General features: G+C 37.1%; 1 protein-coding gene across 12 annotated transcripts in view; it reads left to right on the top strand.

Annotated features, from left to right (window-relative positions):
• ELMO1 (engulfment and cell motility 1) overlaps window positions 1–19,402 on the top strand; it is a 732,114-nt gene that overhangs the window by 100,576 nt on the left and 612,136 nt on the right. For 10 of the 12 annotated variants that reach the window (XM_045053265.1, XM_045053262.1, XM_045053263.1 and 7 more), the window contains 2 exons: window positions 14,213–14,418; window positions 15,157–15,368. The exons of the other annotated variants lie outside the window; for them this stretch is intronic. The gene's annotated coding sequence lies outside the window, so the exon portion shown is untranslated. The remainder of the gene's footprint in view (window positions 1–14,212; window positions 14,419–15,156; window positions 15,369–19,402) is intronic. 12 annotated transcript variants of the gene reach the window in all.

Below are 19,402 nucleotides of genomic sequence, written 5' to 3'. Positions count from 1 at the left end.
TTCAGTAAATGGGGGTCTCAGCTCAGTTTCTGATTTCAGTTTTATTGAGGTATAATTGACATATAAAATTGTAAACCATTTAAAGTGTGCATCATGGTGATTTGATATAGGTTTACATTGTGAAAGGATTCTCCCCTAGTTAATTAACACATCCATCACCTCACATATTTATCTTTTTGGGGTGGGCCTAAGAACATTGGACTTCTACTCTCTTAGCAAATTTCAATTATACAATACAGTGATATCAACTATCTTCTGAACTTTTAAGCAATTTTTTTCTGCCCCCCATCTTTAAGATACTACCACAGATAGCAAGAAAGACAAATAGGTTAAGTAGTGGTTTCCTTGTAAACATGAGTTCATTCTCAGGTTGCTAAATCAAAGGGATTAAACCTACTGCTGCCTATTTAATCACTGAACTAAGTAATGGTATGTTTTGCTTTTAGTTTCAGATTCTATACATCAGATTTAAACTTTAGTGCCAACAGCAAAATCCATCCTTTTAATTTATGGCTTTCATTCTAACTATTGATTCTTTATACAATTTATTTAGCCCCATTTCTGTACTTGCGATGATCTCATTTGAAGCTCATTTTATCAAATATCATTTTAACACCTGACTTTGTGTGTGCTGTCAAAATTACATAGTCTAGAGGGAAAATGCTTTGCTGAGGCAGTAATAAAAATATTAGTAAAAAATATTCTATACCACCAGATACAGTTGATATGGATTATTAGAATTATTAGCTGAGTATGTTTATTCTAGGATTTTATATTCTGAGATCAAAGCTCATGTTTTCATTTTGTTATTAGAAGGAACTGCATCGTTTTGTCTTGTATGCATAGTTCTGCCAAATAGGTGCTGAATTCAATACTGATATCAAAACTAATGTATCTTTATAATTAACCTTTCTGCTGTAACAGTATTAAATGTAAAACCATGTGACATGGTTATAGAAATTTCAGGATCTGAAAATGAGTCATCTTTCGCAACAGATAACATTTTTGTTCCAAGAGTTAATTTAATTTCATTTAATTCTCAGTAAGTAAAAATCAGGAGAAGGTTTGATTAATAAAGCTAAGGAAAGCGGGGAGTAAGTCCTTACAGGAAACCCTCTGTGGAAATGTTTTTAAGTCAAGTACATTTTATATATAGCACTATATATCCATTTACGCAGACTCCAGATATAACCAAGCAAGTGTGACAGACCATTATACTGGCTGCGATGAGACTCCACCTGTTTGGATAACCATCCTTTGGCTTAAATCATGGAACATAGCTTTCCTTGACAACCAAATTAAGTTAGAGGGGAAAGAGAACATTAGCAGTTACTATGTGCTGATCATGGGGCTTGGTCCCGGCTTCATAAATTGATTTCAGACATTTAGGACACGAAAAACTCCAACATGTTTTCTCTCAGTGATACTGTCTGTAATTAATAATAGCATCACAATTAACTCCAAAGATAACAGGCCAAATTCTCACAAATAAAAAAAAAAATAATGCATCCAGAATTATAGCAAAAACCTGAGATAGTAATGTCAAGTAGCAGCTATGATAAGTGTTAATAATTACTCACAAATATCACAAATGTTTCTCTTTGTGCACTCCATAGCACAGTGTATGCACAGAGCACTTACTTTAACAATCTGGTAGTATTTCAAGGAGGAGAGGAGGTATTTTGTTGCATGTTCTCATCTTACTATTCTCTGGAAAAGGGTTAAGCTTTGGATGCAGCCCCATGAATTCATTGGGTCAATATTTCTAATATGTTTTGGTCTCAGAGAAACAGGTGTTTCAGAATATGATAAGCTACACTGTAAGATACAGACACATGATGGGTGAGTGCATGGATGTCTAGACAGAACCTCTCCTCCTTGAGTTCTTCCCATGCATCAGACATGGTACCAAATGGTTTGCATAATTAATCCTCACAATAGAACTATTTTCCCCATGTAAAGGTGTGCAAGCAGCAAGGTTTATTATTGTATCAATGTCAAATGGAGGCAGAGTAGGAATCTAACCCAAGCTTGTCTGTTTCTCAGTCATGTGCCTTTTAAAAATCATTACATTGTGCTCTGTCTTATTATATTAACAGCTATATAGGACATGTTTACTGGGTGCCAGTGTGTTTACTCTTTGATGATATGTTGTGTTTCAAATCCATGATCTCTTCTGAGTTAGGTATTATTTTACATATGAGGCTCAGAAAGGCCAAATACTAAATAGTTTTATGACCACCAAATCCTTGGGCTCCTTTGCTGACTTTCCAAATTGAATCACTTTGGAAATAGGACATCTTTATTCCTAAGAATTTTAATAATAAATGCATAGGAAGCAAGGAGCAATATCTTTTCCCCCCTCAACTTTTAGATGAGGCAACTGAACCACAAAGGATTTAGTGACTTGCAAGTTTTCCTTAGCCAGTCAGTGGTAAAGTCAAAATTATAGCTCTTGGATCTGAATCATGCTGTTTCTCTGGAATGCTCTGCACCTGAAGAGCCTATACTCAGCCTTTGTTATTCCACTGCCCATCAAGCTTCCTGACTTTCACATTGCTCGGCTCCTCTTGGTGGTCTCCAAGGAGACCAGGAGGCTACTGCCTGTTAGAAATAGTGCCTGTCTTCTAATATACAGCAAGACCATGATGGGTCTTAGTGGTGTGGGCTTTTTTTTCTGTGTATAGTGTGTGTGTGTGTGTGTGTGTGTGTGTGTGCGTGTGTGTGTTGTTTTGTTTCTAACAAAAGATACTCTTGAGGGGATAATATTCTGGCTTAACTTCAGCTTAAAAAATCGGTTTTTCAACTTGTAATCTAAACACTCTCCAAAGATATTAAAGGACTCATAAACAGAGCCTGGCCTGCACATACATTTCCCAAGAGGAGAACCGAAATGCTTTGCAAGGCAGGATCTACAGAAAATGCAGTCTCTTCTGCACACTGGAGAAGTGTATCTACTGTGAGAACGCAAAGACCTGCTTCCCAAGTGGCCTTGGCAGAGAAGAACACTTTTTATTACCATGACACTGGGTACCGTGTGGTGTTAGCTGTTACAGGGGCAAAGCGGGGCCAGCCCCTTATACTGAGCCAAATGGCCAGTACTGATGAAATAGCTGAGGAAGCTCACACTGTCTTTGTTCCTATGAGGTTTAGTGAAAATAGCACATAGTCTATCAGATAACCTGAACAGCTACCTTTCATGGTCAGTAAAATGATCATAAAAATAATAACAACTACAATGACCACCTTACAGGAAAGGTTCTTCTAAGAAAATTCTAAAGAAACTGTGTGTGTGTATGTGTGTGTGTGTGTGCACGCGCGCATATGTGTGTGCGTGTGGTGTATGTGTATATAATGTAATATACATAGAAATATATATTATACACTATATACATAAAACATACTCTGCACAGTATTCATGCATTGATTCATTCATCCATTCAAACACACAATACGTGCTGGTTTCCTAGATTCTTTTTGTTCTGCCCCCTTTCCCTACCTCAGTCTGATTTTTGTCCAAATGCTTGGGATAGCTCTGAAATTCCTTTTTCTATTTTGATTTGAATTTAAAATTTGTTTTGGTGGTTTAAAGAAAGCATTATCTCCTCCCTTCTCCTATAAGAATTATGACTTAGATGTTTCTGTCAGCTCTCAGCAACTGGCTTCTCCTCAAGACAGTAAACATCTGAAATTGGAGGGTTTCAGAGGTTGAGTATCTTGCCTTTTGAGTCACAGACACAAAAGGGAAAAAAAAAAGGAGTGAAAAGCATTTCCTTGAATATGTGCTGGTCTCTTAAAACTCTTGTTCTGTGGCAACCTTCTCTGCTCATCAGCCCACAGCATTTCCTCATCCCTGTGGATATTTAATAGCTGAGCTGAGTTGGTTATTCTTTGTGTTAGGGGCAGAGTATATTTCCCTGTTAGTCTGTTAGCCTATTCCCTATTAGCCTGAAATAGGATCTCCAGGCCATCTCCTCCTTGTTCTCTGCCTCAATGTCTTCACGCAGACTGTCCTTTCTGTCTCAAGCTCTTCAATCCCAGTCCTGCAACACCACCAGCAACCCCCAGGGACCCCTCAGCCCCCGTACAATCCCACCTCTTAGTTAAATCTTGTGAAGCGTTCAGATTCCCAGCCAGCTGCTTAGGAAAATTGGAGTCTTTTGTTATACATTTTAAAAACAAAGCAAAACAAAACAAAACCTACATTTCAAAGCAGTTGTCACAGGTTGCGATCATACACGTGTGTGTATGTGGCTATCTGACAAACATCTGTCTTCACCACAGCACCACAAGCTATAGAACAGTGAAGATTGTGTCTGGTTTTTTCTGTTATATTGCTGTACCTAGTACAGCGCTGGGCACGTGGTAGGCACACATGCGTTTGTTGAATGAATACAGTGTTGGTAATGACCCCTTAGAAAGAATCATTCCCATGAATATTCCAAAGCCTCAGGCCCAACTACGATGATGCTGAAATGTCCCCTTAGAAGGGATATTCACTGGAACACTGAGTAGAACAGCCAGAGTCTTGGGAAAAATCAAGGATGCTTTTCAGGTACGTTATGGTTGATCCTTATTTCGCATACTATGTTTGGTGGCAGCATGTATACAACACCTAGGAGAATATGAGCTGCGCTCTCTGTCCCATGACTGTGTACCCTACCCTTCTGAACAACAGGCACACAGAAAGGGAAGGGTATCAACCTCTGTCGCTCTCCTATGATGTGCCAAGCACTTTGCCTACACCATTTCATTGAAGGGAAGGACTGTGATTCTGCTTATTCCACATTCCCTAAGGCACCTCTGTGAGTCTTGGACATGTAGCAGGCATTGTATTAAACATTTAGTAATGCTCATCAAAGAAATTGCATTGATGAAAAGAGGGGCCCTATGATACGTAGGCAACAGTAGACAAACTAAAACAATAGTGACTCACCAGGATGTGTTTTTCACTTCTGTGATTTAGAAAAGAGAACTGTAGCTGGGATAAAATTCTGAAAATTAAAAAAAAAACAAGTGTTTGCTTAGTGCTATAGGAGAAAGTGTTGACGTAAAAGGCAATTAAGAGTGTGTGTTAGAGGCACCTGGGTGACTCAGTTGGTTGAGTGTTGACTCTTGGTTTTGGCTCAGGTCGTGATCTCATGGTTCATGGGATTGAGCACCAAATTGGGCTCTGTGCTGACAGTGCAGAGCCTGTTTGGGATTCTCTCTTTCCCTCTCTCCCTCCCTCTCTCTGTCTCTCTGTCTTTCCCCCCACCCCTCCTCCACTCGCACATGCACTCTCCCTCCCTCTCTCTCAAAATAAATAAACTTCTTTTTTTAAAGAGTGTGTGTTAATCACTGAGATAAATTCTTAGGTAACTGAAAAGCTAAGATAGCCAAATTTTAATAGCTATGAATAAGGGGTTCTGGTAATGTAGCACCTACCTCCAAAAATATCCCCTAAGGTATCTGTTTGGCCTCAACATAAGCAAGCCTTCAAGATGTTTTTGGCTCAAACGTCAATCATTTTGAATGATTGAAAATCATTCACCTGGAAAATCTTTTCTCATCTGTACCTCTACCATTTCTCCCCCAAATACTAGAGTACTTTGAAACAAATCACTGGTATTATAACATTTCATCCATGAATGTGTTAATCCTAAAAGATAAGAACTCTTCCTTTTAATATAACCATAATACCATTGTTATACCTAGAAAAAAAGGATGAATAATTCCTTAGTATCTTACTTTAGTGTCTTACTCAATCAGTGCTCAGATCTCCCAATATGTCATATAAATGTTTTTATTGTTTGTTGGTTGGTTGTTTTGTGTTTTTTTTTTTTATTCTCACAGTTGGCTATTTGTGATCAAAATCCAACCAGGGTCCCCATTGTGTATTGGTTGATATATCCCTGGTGTCTCTCTTGATCAATAGTTGCCTCCTCCTTTGTATTTCTATTTGCAATTTATCTTTTGAAGAAAGTGGGTCATTTTTTCTGTAGTCTTCCACTCACTGGATCTCACTGATAGGTCAATAGGGTATTGTTTAACATGCTTTTCTGTCCCTTGTGTTTCCTGTACAGTTGTACTTAGAGGCTTGATAGGTTCAGGTTCAATGTTGGGCAAGAATATCTCATAGCTGGCATTTTGTATTTCCTTTCACATCACATCACGAGGCACATAGTATTATTGTCTCTCTTTTGTGTTACGTTAAAATTTATCAGTAGATTCAAGTGTGGTCAACTTGAGCTGTCCATTATGAAGTTTTTTGTTAGCTTTTCACCAAATGATTTTCATAGTCTTTGATACTCTTTACCTGGATCTAGTTTTTATTAGGGGTTCTGAAATGTTGATATTCCTAATTCTATCATTCCTTCTGTATTTGTCAGCTAGAATTCTCATATAAAGAACATTCTCTCATTAATGGAATATGAATATGTATGTATACATTTATATTCTTAACAGTTTGTATGCAAGTGCAGGATAAATTCTTTTTCTTTGTTTACCAGTTTTCAGATTGAAGGGGTTCAATTTCATCTTCTAATGGTGATCATAAGTTTGTTTTTCTTTTCAAAATGTCACTATAAACTCATGGATTTAAGCATGTTTGAAAGGATTCAACTCATTGCATTATTATCCTTATCAATGGTTCAATTATCCCATTTTTGAGACCAGTGGAAGCCAATTAAAGTCAGCTCTAGAGTCCTTCTGATATGACCCCAGTGATTTTCAGTAACTTCCTGACTTTCAAGACTTAGATGTCAGGGTTTATGTTGTACATTTGCTGCCACAGACCTGGAATCAGCCATTCCTGCAAAGTTTTATTGGTAGTTTTCTTCTCTATTTCTAGAAGCTTTCCATACATGAAGTGATATAAGCAGTGGTGGTTTTTTTTCCCAGTTGACATTTTGTCTTTTTTACTTTACATATGTGAAAGTTGCTTCTGGATTTGAGTCACACATAGGAATGTATTCCACACTCCTAGTCTATAGAGGAGTTTGTTCATGTTTTTTCCTAGTGTATATGTAATTTCACTTTTCAAATTTAAATTTCTAATTAATTTAGAGTCTATGCTAGTACACAGTTGAAGGATACATCAATGTTGTCCTTTTCTAAATGGCTAATTACCCCAACAGATAAATTTATTAAAAAGTACATCTTGTTCTTTTCTCTTCCTTTTTCTCCATTTCCAGAACAATTAGCTATTAAAGCCATTTAGTGGAGTGTCCCCATGTGAGAACAGTGTGGCAGGGACTGAGGCTGAGTAGGGTGAGAAGGCTTAAAGGGGAAAGGAGCTCCACAGGTTATCAGAGTCCAGGTAGGGTCTGGAGGGCGTCTTTGTGTGTGTGTGTGTGTGTGTGTGTGTGTGTGTGTGTTAGGTGATGATGACCCTATGTTAAGTATCAGAACCCAACAATGGGAGGTAGACATTTTCATGTGTGGGAATCAAGGTATGAAATGTCAGGGCCCAAGCAGAGTGAGGAAGGCACGTATATATGAGGCTGGCCAGGCGTGAGGTGTCAAAGCCCAAGCAGGGAACAGAGGATCTTTGCGCAGAGAGAAACCCAGCATCGATTGTCAGCACCCAAGTAGTATGACGAAGTCATCTCTGTAGGGGAGGAGTGTGGTAGCGGTGATGGGGGATTGATTCTATCCAGAGGAATTGATCAAGCAGGTAAAATATGTAACGGATTTTGAGAGCTTATTATCTCATTGTTGGAGAAAGGAGTTATTAAGAGAGAATGAAAGAAAGCTAAAATGCACGCCCTTCACTGAAACCTACAGAACAATGCAGAGAGAAACTGAAGAATACCTCAACAATTGCAAAAATATACAACATTAATGTATTGCAGAATTCATTATTGTTTAATCGTGAATCTTTCCCAAAGTGACTAGTAGATTCAATACCATCCCATGCGAAATTCTGGCATTTTGGTAAGAATTAACAAATTGATTTTTAATATTTATAAGAAAATATAAAGGACCTAGAATAGTCAAAACAATCTTGAAAAAGAAGACAACTGAAGAAAAAAAAGTTAGAAATCTTTAATTATATGATATTAAATCTTATTGTAAAATGGTAATAATTAATAAAGCATGCTATTGACATAGGAATAGAAATATGTCCAGGGTACAAGTCACCTTGAATTTTTCTTCGCAGTAGTTTGCTGTTTTTAGTGTAGAGGTCTCACATGTTGTTTGTAAGTATATTCAATTTTTTATTCTATTGCAAATGGTACTTTTTTTTTTAATGTTTATTTATTTTTAAGAGAGACAGACAGACAGACAGACAGACAGAGCATGAGCAGGGGAGAATCAGAGAGTAAGAGGGAGACCCAGAATGTGAGACAGGCTCCAGGCTCCAAGCTGTCAGCACAGAGCCCTACATGGGGCTCAAACCCATGAACCATGAGATCATGACCTCAGCTGAAGTCAGACACTTCACCGACTGAGCCACCCAGGCACCCCAATGGTATTGGTTTTTAAATTTTGTTTTTCAGGTGCTTGTTGCTAATACATAGAAATACAATTAATTTTGTATATTGACTTGTATCCTGTGTGCTTGCTATATTCCCTTATTTGTTCCAGCTGTTCTTACAGATTCATTTAGAGTTTCCTACATATATAACCATATCATCTATGAATAAAAATTATTTTAATTATTCCTTTTCTCTGTATGCCTTTTGTTTCATCTTTATGCCTTATTGCACTAGCTTGGACTCCCAGTACAATATTAAATAGGAGGAGTGAGAGTGGGCAACTTTGCCTTATTTCTAAACTTAGGGAGAAGGTATTCAGTCTCTTACCACTAAGTATGTTAGGTGTCAATTTTTTTTGTAGATATTCTTGATCAGTTTAAAAAGCTTTCTTCTATTTCTAATTTGCTGAGAGGTATTGTCATAAATGGATGTTTAATGCTTTTTCTGTATGTACTGAGATGATCGGATGGTTTTTCTTCTTTATTAAGATGATGAATTACATTGATTGATTTTCAAATGTTAAACAAACTTTGCATTCTTGGGATAAAGCCCAATGGTCATAATGTGTTATTCTTTTTATACATTTCTTGATTTAATTTCCTAATATTTTGTTAAGAATTTTTCCATCTGTGTACATAATAGATATTGGTCTATCATTTTCCTTTCCTTTTTTTTTTTTTTTTGCCATTTTCCCAGTTTTTCTTTACTGTTTTCCTTTCTTTTAATGCATGCTGTTTTATTATCAGGGTTTGGCCTCATAAAACAGGTTTTGATATGTTCCTTCATCCTACGTTTTCTGAAAGCACTTAGATAATATTAGTTTTATTTCTTTTTAAAATGTTTGTCACTGAAGCCATTAGGGCCTGGAGATTTCTCTGAAAAAAAGGCTTTTAATTATAGATTCAATTTCTATGTGAGAGATGGAACTATTCACCTTTTCTACTTAATATTATGCTATTTTAGATAAATCTTTTGGGTTTATTTTTCAAGGAGTTTTTCCATTTCATCTGAGTGATCAAATTTATTAGTGTAAAGTTGTTCATTATTTTGTATCATCACCTTGTCAGTAACTTTAGGTCTTGTATTGATGTTCTTTTGTCCTTCTCAATGTTAGGAATGTGCGCCTTCTTTCTTTCTTGCCTTTATTACCCTTGACAAAGGCTTGTCAATACTGGTAGTCTTTTAAAACCTAAGTTTTGGGTTTATGATATTACTTATTAATGTATGCTTTTATCTTTGTTTTGGTCATTGGGTATCTCCAAATATATCAGCCACATTTCAATACTCAAATGTGTTAGAATGACCTGTTCATGCAGAAGCTAATCACTTAGGAAATGAATTATATTTGTCAAAAGTTACTGACTGACTTTCAGTAGAAACTATTTAACTAACTACTAGACATTATTCAATTAAAGGAAAGAAGCAAAACAAACCGTTTATCAAACAAGAAGTAGAGATAGAAACTTTAACATTATTTGATATTACTTAAATTTTACTGTTAAACCTAAATGTGATACATTATTCAAATTCAAGCACTTGGATTGTAAAAACAAAAACAAAAACAAAAACAAAACCACAGTATCCTCATGGTATATTACACAATCAGTTGCTCATAGGCAAAAATTTTTCATTAGAACCTTTTTTTTTTTTCAACGTTTATTTATTTTGGGGACAGAGAGAGACAGAGCATGAACGGGGGAGGGGCAGAGAGAGAGGGAGACACAGAATCGGAAACAGGCTCCAGGCTCTGAGCCATCAGCCCAGAGCCCGACGCGGGGCTCGAACTCACCGACCGCGAGATCGTGACCTGGCTGAAGTCGGACGCTTAACCGACTGCGCCACCCAGGCGCCCCTCATTAGAACCTTTTGACTGTTAATGAGAAAAAAGAATCACATACTAAACTTTGAGACACCAAAGAAAGTACTTTGCAATTGTATATTTAAATGTATGCCATTGTAAATTAGTAAATTAGTTTTTTATCTAATTTAATAGATTTTTTTTCCCTGAGAAGCTGATATAAAGCTGGTGATACTTGTAATTGATCATATCTCTGAATTCAAGAAATAAATATTTTGCAGAGAAACTGAAATTTTCATGACTATTGATGACCTTTTAGGAAAAATAAGAAACCAAATTAAAGCAAGATGAGGAAAAAATTCTGAACTAAACAATAATCATGGAAGAAAAAGATGAAGCTGTCAAAACATAAAAGCTGCTGGCCCCAAGGGAGCTACTTCTCAGTCATGTTTGTTCAGATCTTAACGAAAAGATTATTTCTTGGCTATTTAAACCCCTTTTGATCTTATAAACAGACATAAAGCTTCCTTATTAATATTAGAAAGCTAGAATAATCCTGATACCTAACTCTAATAGAAATAACACACAAAGGGAAAAAACAAAACCCATTGCATGCTCATTTGTAAATGTTAATTCACAAATCCTAAATAAAATAGAAAATTTAGTTCAGCACTATAAATTTCAGAAATTCAATGATTAATATTGGAATTTCTAGTAATATCCTCAATTAGTTGAACATATCTCAAATGTCTGATGGAATAAGAAAAAGGGGTATAGCTGAATTAAACAAAGTCAAAGAAATTTCCAGCCCACAAGTATCCTCACAGCCTTAATTTGTTCATATACAAGGAGAAATTGTTTTCACTCTTTCCAAACTTGGTTTGGAAACATAAAACCTTTTTTCTTTCTTTCTTTCTTTTAGATTTTTATTTTGTTAAGTAATCTTTACACCCAATGGGGGCTTGAACTCACAACCCTGAGTGAGAATCGCATGCTCCACTGAATAAGCCAGCCAGCCGCCCCCATAAAACCTTTTTTAATACTAGAAATAATGTGCTTTACAACTCAGTTTGAGAGATGTTGAACAATGTCAATAGATGAAAGGGGGAAAGCCAGGTGATCATTTTGATAGATGTTAAAACAGCAAAGGACAAAAAAAGGGAAATAAGCACATTTACATATTTAAGAACGCTTGGAAATTCTAACAGGAGTACTGGTGCAAAAAAAGAAGTAACAGAAGCAAATACAAAAAGGAAAAGAATATATAGTATTAGTTTATAATGACTGGTTATCAGGAAAATAACTCAAAAAAGTCAACCAATAAATGTTATAAAATCATGAAAATGTTCAATAAGGTACTCAGCAAAGAATAAAAAGTATATTAACAAAAAATGAACTATTAGGAAATAGATGGAAAAATATCCCATATTCAATGACCACAAGATATAGGAATTAAATAGGGAAAGAGTAAAATTATCATGGACTTATTTGAACAAGTGATTCAACTCTGATGAAGGGCCTAAATGAAGACTTGGATAGCTAGAGAGGCAACATGAATCTGACAAAAAGAAAATCAAGTTATCTAAAGAAATGCAATACAAGAAAAGCGAGTAGAGTTGAGACATTTGGCTAAGTGTTTGGGGAGAAAGGAAACAATTAGAGCTCCACTTCATATATTACATAAATATAAATTCCATGTGGATAAAAAATCTGATTTCCAGCATAAATCATGTAATATTCATATAATCATGCAGTGGGGGATGCCTTTCTAAGCCTAATGCCAGAAGCAGAACCCATCGAGGGAAAGATTGATAGATTCTGTTATCAAAATGTTGGAAAAATTTTTGCTATAGCTTCTATGCAGTGAAATATCCATGAACATAATTTACCAACAACCAAAAAGTATTTTCAATATAAACTACAAAGGGTAAGTATGTTTGATATGGGATCAGATAAGGAAAGAATTAATACAATAAATGCCAAAGAGTTTTTAACATACAATTTGGAAGAAAAGAAAAAATTAATCAATTGATACATGAAAATTGCTTAACTTCGTTATTAAGCAAAGGAATACAAATTGGCAGTGAGTTACCCTGCTTTACCTATAAAACTGTCAATTGTTTAAAAATCTGAATGATCCTCAGTGGTTGAGGTGATGTAGGGCACTGACACATTACACCCACTAGGAGAAAGACTGGAACTGTTCTAAAGTGGGAAGTTTAGCAACATATATACCAACATCTTTAAATACCTTAAATGCCTCTGGGAATGTTTTATTCCATGGGAATTTTTAGAGATCTAAAATCTAAAGTTTTGGGGGTGCCTGGGTGGCTTAGTCAGTTAAGCGTTCGACTTTGACTCAGGTCATGATTTCACGGTTTTGTGGGTTTGAGGCCTGTGTCGGGCTCTGTGCTGATAGCTCAGAGCTTGGAGCCTGCTTCAGATTCTTTATCTCCCTCTCTCTCTACCGCTCCATGCTTGTGCTTTGTCTCTCTCTGTCTCTCAAAAATAAATAAATGTTTAAAAAACTGTTTTTAAATAAAATCTAAAGCTTTTAGTGAAAAGTTTAGCTATGAAAATTTTATCATGGTACTGTCATTGGAGTGAAATTTGGACAAGCATAAATGTTCACAATAGGAATTTACTTAAATAAATAAATTGTACAAAAATAATTTCTTCCATTATTATTAATTATGCTATGCATGAAATTTTTTGATATGGAAATACTCTCCTGGTGTATTAAAAGGAACATACAGATTAAGATACATTAAACAGAGATTGACAAACAGAGACCAAGAACAAGATGGAGAGACTCACAGGGACGACTCAGATGAATATACACTAAGCTGCAAAGTATAGTTATGTGAAGGGATTTGGGGTGTGTTTTATTTGTGTTTTTAATTATCTGAAAAAATTTTTTACAATAATACGCAATGTTTCTAACAACAAAAAGAAATAAAATGTACTACCTCAATTGTGAATAATATTACATCAAAATATTAACAATAGATACAACGAGAGGACTGTGGGGGCCTTTCACTTATATTTGTACTTATAAGCCTTTCTGTATTTTCCTTTAATGGACAGGTATAACTTATGCAATCTGGGGGAAAAAAACAATGCTATTTTTTTAAAAAAAAGCAACACAGAGAGATGCTCTCTGTTGCCCTCATAATACAAACCCAAAGTACATTCGAAGGTGTATAATTTTCTTCATGATTTGGCCCTTGCTTACCACAGGTCAGCTCTCTTACTATATCCTTTACTGCAGTCTATGGCTGGACAGATCGACTTTCAGTTCCCTACAAACAGCAAAGCTCATTCTTTCCTCTGGGCATTTGCTCCTGCCCACACACCCCTTCTGGCAACTTCTCAACAACCCCTTTACTGGAAAACCTCCCTCACCCATCACATGCTGCCTGGTGGGTCAGGTGCCTCGTGCACAACTACATCATTTCATGATTCCCATATCACTTTCTGTTTTCTTGTCTTTCCCCACTCACTAGGTTTTCTAAGTTCCTATGAGGAAAGCCTTAATGAGTGATCAATTATTGTTGTCAAAAGAGGTAATGAAATAAGAGAATGAATGAACCAGCCTCCATGTAGCAGATGCTGCCATGGGCATCTCATTTATTTTCTCTCATTGAATACTAACCAAGATTTCATGAGGTAGGCATTATCATGTTCCTTTTCCAGTTAAAGAGACCAAAGTCCAAAGGATTTATTGGATCGCCCTCAGCAGCCCCCAGCACATAGTAAATGCTAATAATTACAGAATAAAAGAACACGCATAGTCTAGGGTAATTTCTCTAAAGGCAAAACTCAAGGAAGAATTGAGCTTATTATCTGGATAACTAAAACAACAAGTGCTTTGTTATGAGGATGAGATTGAGAGTAGAAATGGGAATAGGTTGTTTATTTTACTTTTTCTTTTGGTCCTGAATTATTTTAGGTGGCTACATAGAGCGGCTGGATTCATCTGCATTGAAACCCCTTGAGAATTTTTATAGGTTGAACCAAAACAGAATAATGAAATGAACCCTCCTAGGCAGGAATGCAGAAGCAGACATGAAAGATGATTTCTCTGAATTATTTGGCCTTTATAGAAAGAACCATGATGAGTTTCTAGAAAATGCATTATTGATGTGATGTAATAAGGTGAGCTTTCTTTTTTTTTTCTTTTTTTGTTTCAAATAATGTCTTATTTTATATTAACCACGGTATGAAACATTGCCACTAAAGGTTGTTTTCGGCACAAGTGAATTGTATCTGATTTTATACCCTGCCTTTTCCATCTATCTTAATAGCTCTTATGTTTGTGAATGAGGTTTTATTCATGTCATTATTCGATTTCTAGTTCAGCATGGATTCAATGGATTCAAGAGATTTTTCTTTCCCAAATCATACCCTTTGTTCCCTACATCGAGTTTTCTGATTTTTGGGTGGTTCCTGGTCAGTTCATGCTTACGCCCATATTTCATTTATTTTCATTTCCTTCTACATAAAAATAACACTCTTTAATTGTGCTATAGTTGAGAAAATAGATATTTCAAAATAATTAAATATTTTGATTTTAAAAGGGCAGCTTCTACTTAGTGTCTTGAAAAATATTGAAATCCACGGCCCTGTTCTCTTATTTTATATACAAATCCCACATACATGCAAGATTGTTACAGGAGCACCAAACAAACTCAAAATCCAAATAAAGGGAGAATGGTTAACTAGGACTTGATATGAAATTTGCAAATTTAAATTATGCAAATATTAATGTTCTTTCCATTTGAGTCTTCTCGCTATCATCCAATAATGATTTATTTCTTGTCTATTTAACATTCAGTTGGTTCTAACTTTAAATGCATACTGAGCAAATGTCCATTTTCTTCCTTTCTGCAACAGAACGTCTCTTGTGTGCCAGGCATTGTGCTAGGCACAGTCTCCATTCTCTTGGAGCTTGTAGTGTAGAAGGAAGATAGATGAAGTCACACTAATGAATGTATAAGTACAAATCAAGACGAGTGCCCTAAAGAAAAAAAGTGTGGTCACAGGAACTCCTCTGTGGTGCGTGAGTCAAGTGGCACACCCGCCAGACCTTTAAACTGTGGTCTCTGGTAAGTCTGCAGCATTCCTGGGCTGCCTGTGATTACACCGAAACATTTTCCCTGCTAAACCCTTGAGATGAAAACCTTGCTAGACCTGACCTGGCCTGAATTTTAAAATTCAGTTAGAAAGTCTCCTGCTTCTACTGTTAATACTGCAACACATTACATTTTCGGGTTTGAAATGAGAAGTTTCATCTTGGAGGTGGCTGCCCACCTGCCAAGGCTCCATTTAGAATGTGTGGTTCAAAGTGTTTGAGTATCCACAGCAAAGGAGGGCATGGGACAAGCTCCAGAGAAAAAACATCGGGTGTGTGACAATGTGGCAGCATACAGGGACTTCAGCAACAACACACAATGTTCCCTGGACAACTCTGTCCTGTTTCACCATTGCTCACAAATAAATTCCCCCTTACACACACACACACACACACACACACACACACACACATACACACCTTCACATCAAATGCATACACTTAAGACACAGATCCCACATGCATGCAAGATTGTTACAGGAGCACCAGGGAAGGAACTGAATGAATAAAATGAGAAATTGGCCTTTTGGCAAATATGTGTGGTCAAGGTAGATGTTGTTCTTGGGAATTATTGATTGGGTTTAAGGTTTAGTGAATTCACATCAGGTACTCGCTGACTTCACATCGGACAAGTATCATCTTACTAAACTGCGGAAAAATGAGACTCAGAAAATTCAGGCACTTGTCCAAGGTCACTTCACTTCTAACTGGCAGATTAAATTTAAACTCGCTTGTTCAGAGTTCTCTTTCCACCATCATTTTAGGAAAAAGATGTTGAAATTGAAAACATGATGAAAAATGCAGAGTTCATCCAGCAATCTCTGGAAAGGCTCATAGAAGGGATCCTGGGTGGGGAACGCCTGGGTGGCTCAGTCGGTTGGGCGTCCGACTTCGGCTCAGGTCATGATCTCGTGGTCCGTGAGTTCGAGCCCCATGTCGGGCTCTGTGCTGACTGCTCAGAGCCTGGAGCCTGTTTCGGATTCTGTTTCTCCCTCTCTCTCTGCCCCTCCCCTGTTCATGCTCTGTCTCTCTCTGTCTCAAAAATAAATAAACGTTAAAAATTTAAAAAAAAAAAAAAAAGAAGGGATCCTGGGTGAGGAACAAGAAAGATCCTATGTCCTGGTCACCAATATAACAGGAGCCAGGAAAGCCATCCTTCTTCAGAGAGAACCAGTAATTTCTAGGGGAAAACACAAGGCCTTTACAAAACCAAAGTCGTGATCCATGAAAGAAATAATTGATAAGGTGGACTTCATTAAAATTAACTATGCTCAGTGAAAGACACTGTCAAGAAAATGAGAGAACAAGCCACAGGCTGGGAAACAATATTTTCAAAAGACTCATCTGTTAAAGGACTGCTATCCTAAGTATACACACAATTCTTAACTCAGTAATAAGGAAACAGGGGCGCCTGGGTGGCTCGGTCGGTTAAGCGTCCGACCTCGGCTCAGGTCATGATCTCGCGGTCTGTGAGTTTGAGCCCCACGTCGGGCTCTGTGCTGACAGCTCAGAGCCTGGAGCCTGTGTCAGATTCTGTGTCTCCCTCTCTCTTTTCCCCTCCCCTGTTCATGCTCTGTCTTTCTCTGTCTCAAAAATAAATAAACGTTTAAAAAAATTTTTTTAAATAAAAAAATTAAAAAAATTAAAAAAAGAAACAACTCAGTTAAAAAAAATGGGTCAAATACTTTAACAGACATCTCACCGAAGAAGATACACAGATGGGAAAATAAGTATATGGAAAGAAGTTCTACATCATGTATCATCAAGGAAATGTAAACTAAAACAACAATGAGACACTTATTATATACCAATTAGAATGGCCAAAATCCAGAACACAGCCCAGATCAAAAGCTAGTGAGGATGTGCAGCAAAACAGGGACTCTCATCCATTGCTGGTGGGAATGCAAAATGGTGGGGCCGCATTAGAAGACAGTTAGGTGGTAACTTACAAAACTCCGTCCACTCCTACCATAAAATACCAGCAATGGCACTCCTTGGTATTTACCCAAAGGAGCTGAAAAGTTAGGTCTGTACAAAAATCTGCACACAGATGTTCATAGAAGCTTTATTGATAATTGCCAAAACTTGGAAGCAACCAAGATTTACTTTGCTAGGTGAATAAATAAAAAAAAAAAACTGGTACATCCAGACAATGGAATATTATTCAGTGCTAAAAAGGAGCTATCAAGCTATGAGAAGACATGGAGGAAATTTAATGCATATTACTAAGTGAAAGAAGCCAATCTGAAGACTATATGCTGTATGACTCCAACTATGACATTCTGGAAAAGGCAAAACTATGGAGATAGTAAAAATATCAGTGTTTGCTAGGGGTTGGGGGAGGGGGAAATGACTAGGCTGGGCACAGAGGCCATATCTGAATGATACTATAATGATGGGTATATGTTGTTACACATTCGTCTAAACACACAGAATATACACCAGGTAGGAACCCTAATATAATCTATGGATTTTGGGTGATTGTGATGTATCACTGTAGGTTCATTGATTGTAACAAATGTGCCACTCTGGTGGAAGATGTTGATGGTAAGGGAAGCTGTGTATGTGTGTGGGTGGGATATCTGTGCCTTCTAAATTCTTCTGTGAACCTAAAACTGCTCAGAAAAAAACAATAAAGTCTTTTAAAAATAAAATAAAAAACCAGGCCTGTATTATATTTCACTTTATCCAGGTTTCCAGTTGATAATCTCTGATCTAGAATCCAGTTGGATGAGTGATGATTTCATTGTTTTTTTCTCAGAGATATCCTTAATGGTCTGCTCCTTTGTTCTCCCACTTCTTTTCTAGTTTTTATCCTGATTTCGATAATAATGTGAGTTACATGTTTGACAAACATTAGTTTATTATCTTGATTCTTCTGTTGCTAAATGCATATTGTGATCGATAGTATGACTTAGCATTTGTGGATAGGGAAACTTGCAGGAACTTGTAGGAAAGAAATATGTAAATACTTACTGGTTTCCAAGCAATTTACATAGTATAGAGAGCATTTAATCATTACTACAGCACCATAAGTCAATGTTATTATGACCATTTTACAAATGGATAAACAAAAACTCAAAATCAAGTTCCTATAGCTCACATACCCACGTACTATTTGGCATGCAGTAATTGCACCGTAACATCAAAATCTGCAACAATAAGGAGAGGGTGGTATAAAATGATGTTAGCAGTGCCGTGAAATAACACAATGAGGGTCTCAGTTTGGGGTTGGAAGTTAATCTTCCCGCTCTTGTTACCAGAGCATGTGGAACACTAATCCTGCAAGAGGACACAGCTGGCAGTGCCACCACACGCAGCAGAAGCAGGGGCAAGGGGCAGCAGCATTAGGCAATAGCTAAGGCCTATGGAAAGGCAAGTAGAGGATATTCCTCCATGATGAGGCACAGAAAGAAATGGATCTGATTCCCCCAGAACGAGGCCATTAGGCTTGTTGGTTAAGGGTTATTACTAGTTACACAGTAAGTGAGGTCTGGATATTTATATCAAAACCTCTTGCATATCCTTTAGAACTAATCAAATATAACCATAGTTATTACATCAACTTGTACAGGGTTCTCATCACAGAATAGGGACTAACTCTTTCTATCTTCAAATTTGAGTATCATCTTCATAAGGGTCTAAATTAAAGCATCCCATGCAGGTGTTTCGCTTGTTTGTTGTTTGTTTTTGTTTTGTTTTGTTTTACCTCTCAAGGGTGCTCAAATAGCAAAAGATGCCACTAGATGGCCACTGAGAACAGATCCTTGATTCGTTCACCATGATGATTGGGTACAAATAGCAGTTAAGAATTGGGGCAAGGTTGGGGCACCTGGGTGGCTCAGTCAGTTGAGCGTCCGACTTTGGCTCAGGTCATGATCTCACAGCTCGTGGGTTCGAGCCCCGTGTTGGGCTCTGTGCTGACAGCTCGGAGCCTGGAGCCTGCTTCGGATTCTGTGTCTCCCTCTCTCTCTGCCCCTCCCTTGCTCATGCTCTGTCTCCCTCTGT

Source organism: Felis catus, chromosome A2 (assembly GCF_018350175.1).
Source record: "Felis catus isolate Fca126 chromosome A2, F.catus_Fca126_mat1.0, whole genome shotgun sequence".
NCBI lineage: Eukaryota > Metazoa > Chordata > Mammalia > Carnivora > Felidae > Felis > Felis catus.
The sequence above is the reverse complement of the archived record's forward strand: the minus strand, read 5'-3'. Positions and strand labels throughout refer to the sequence as shown.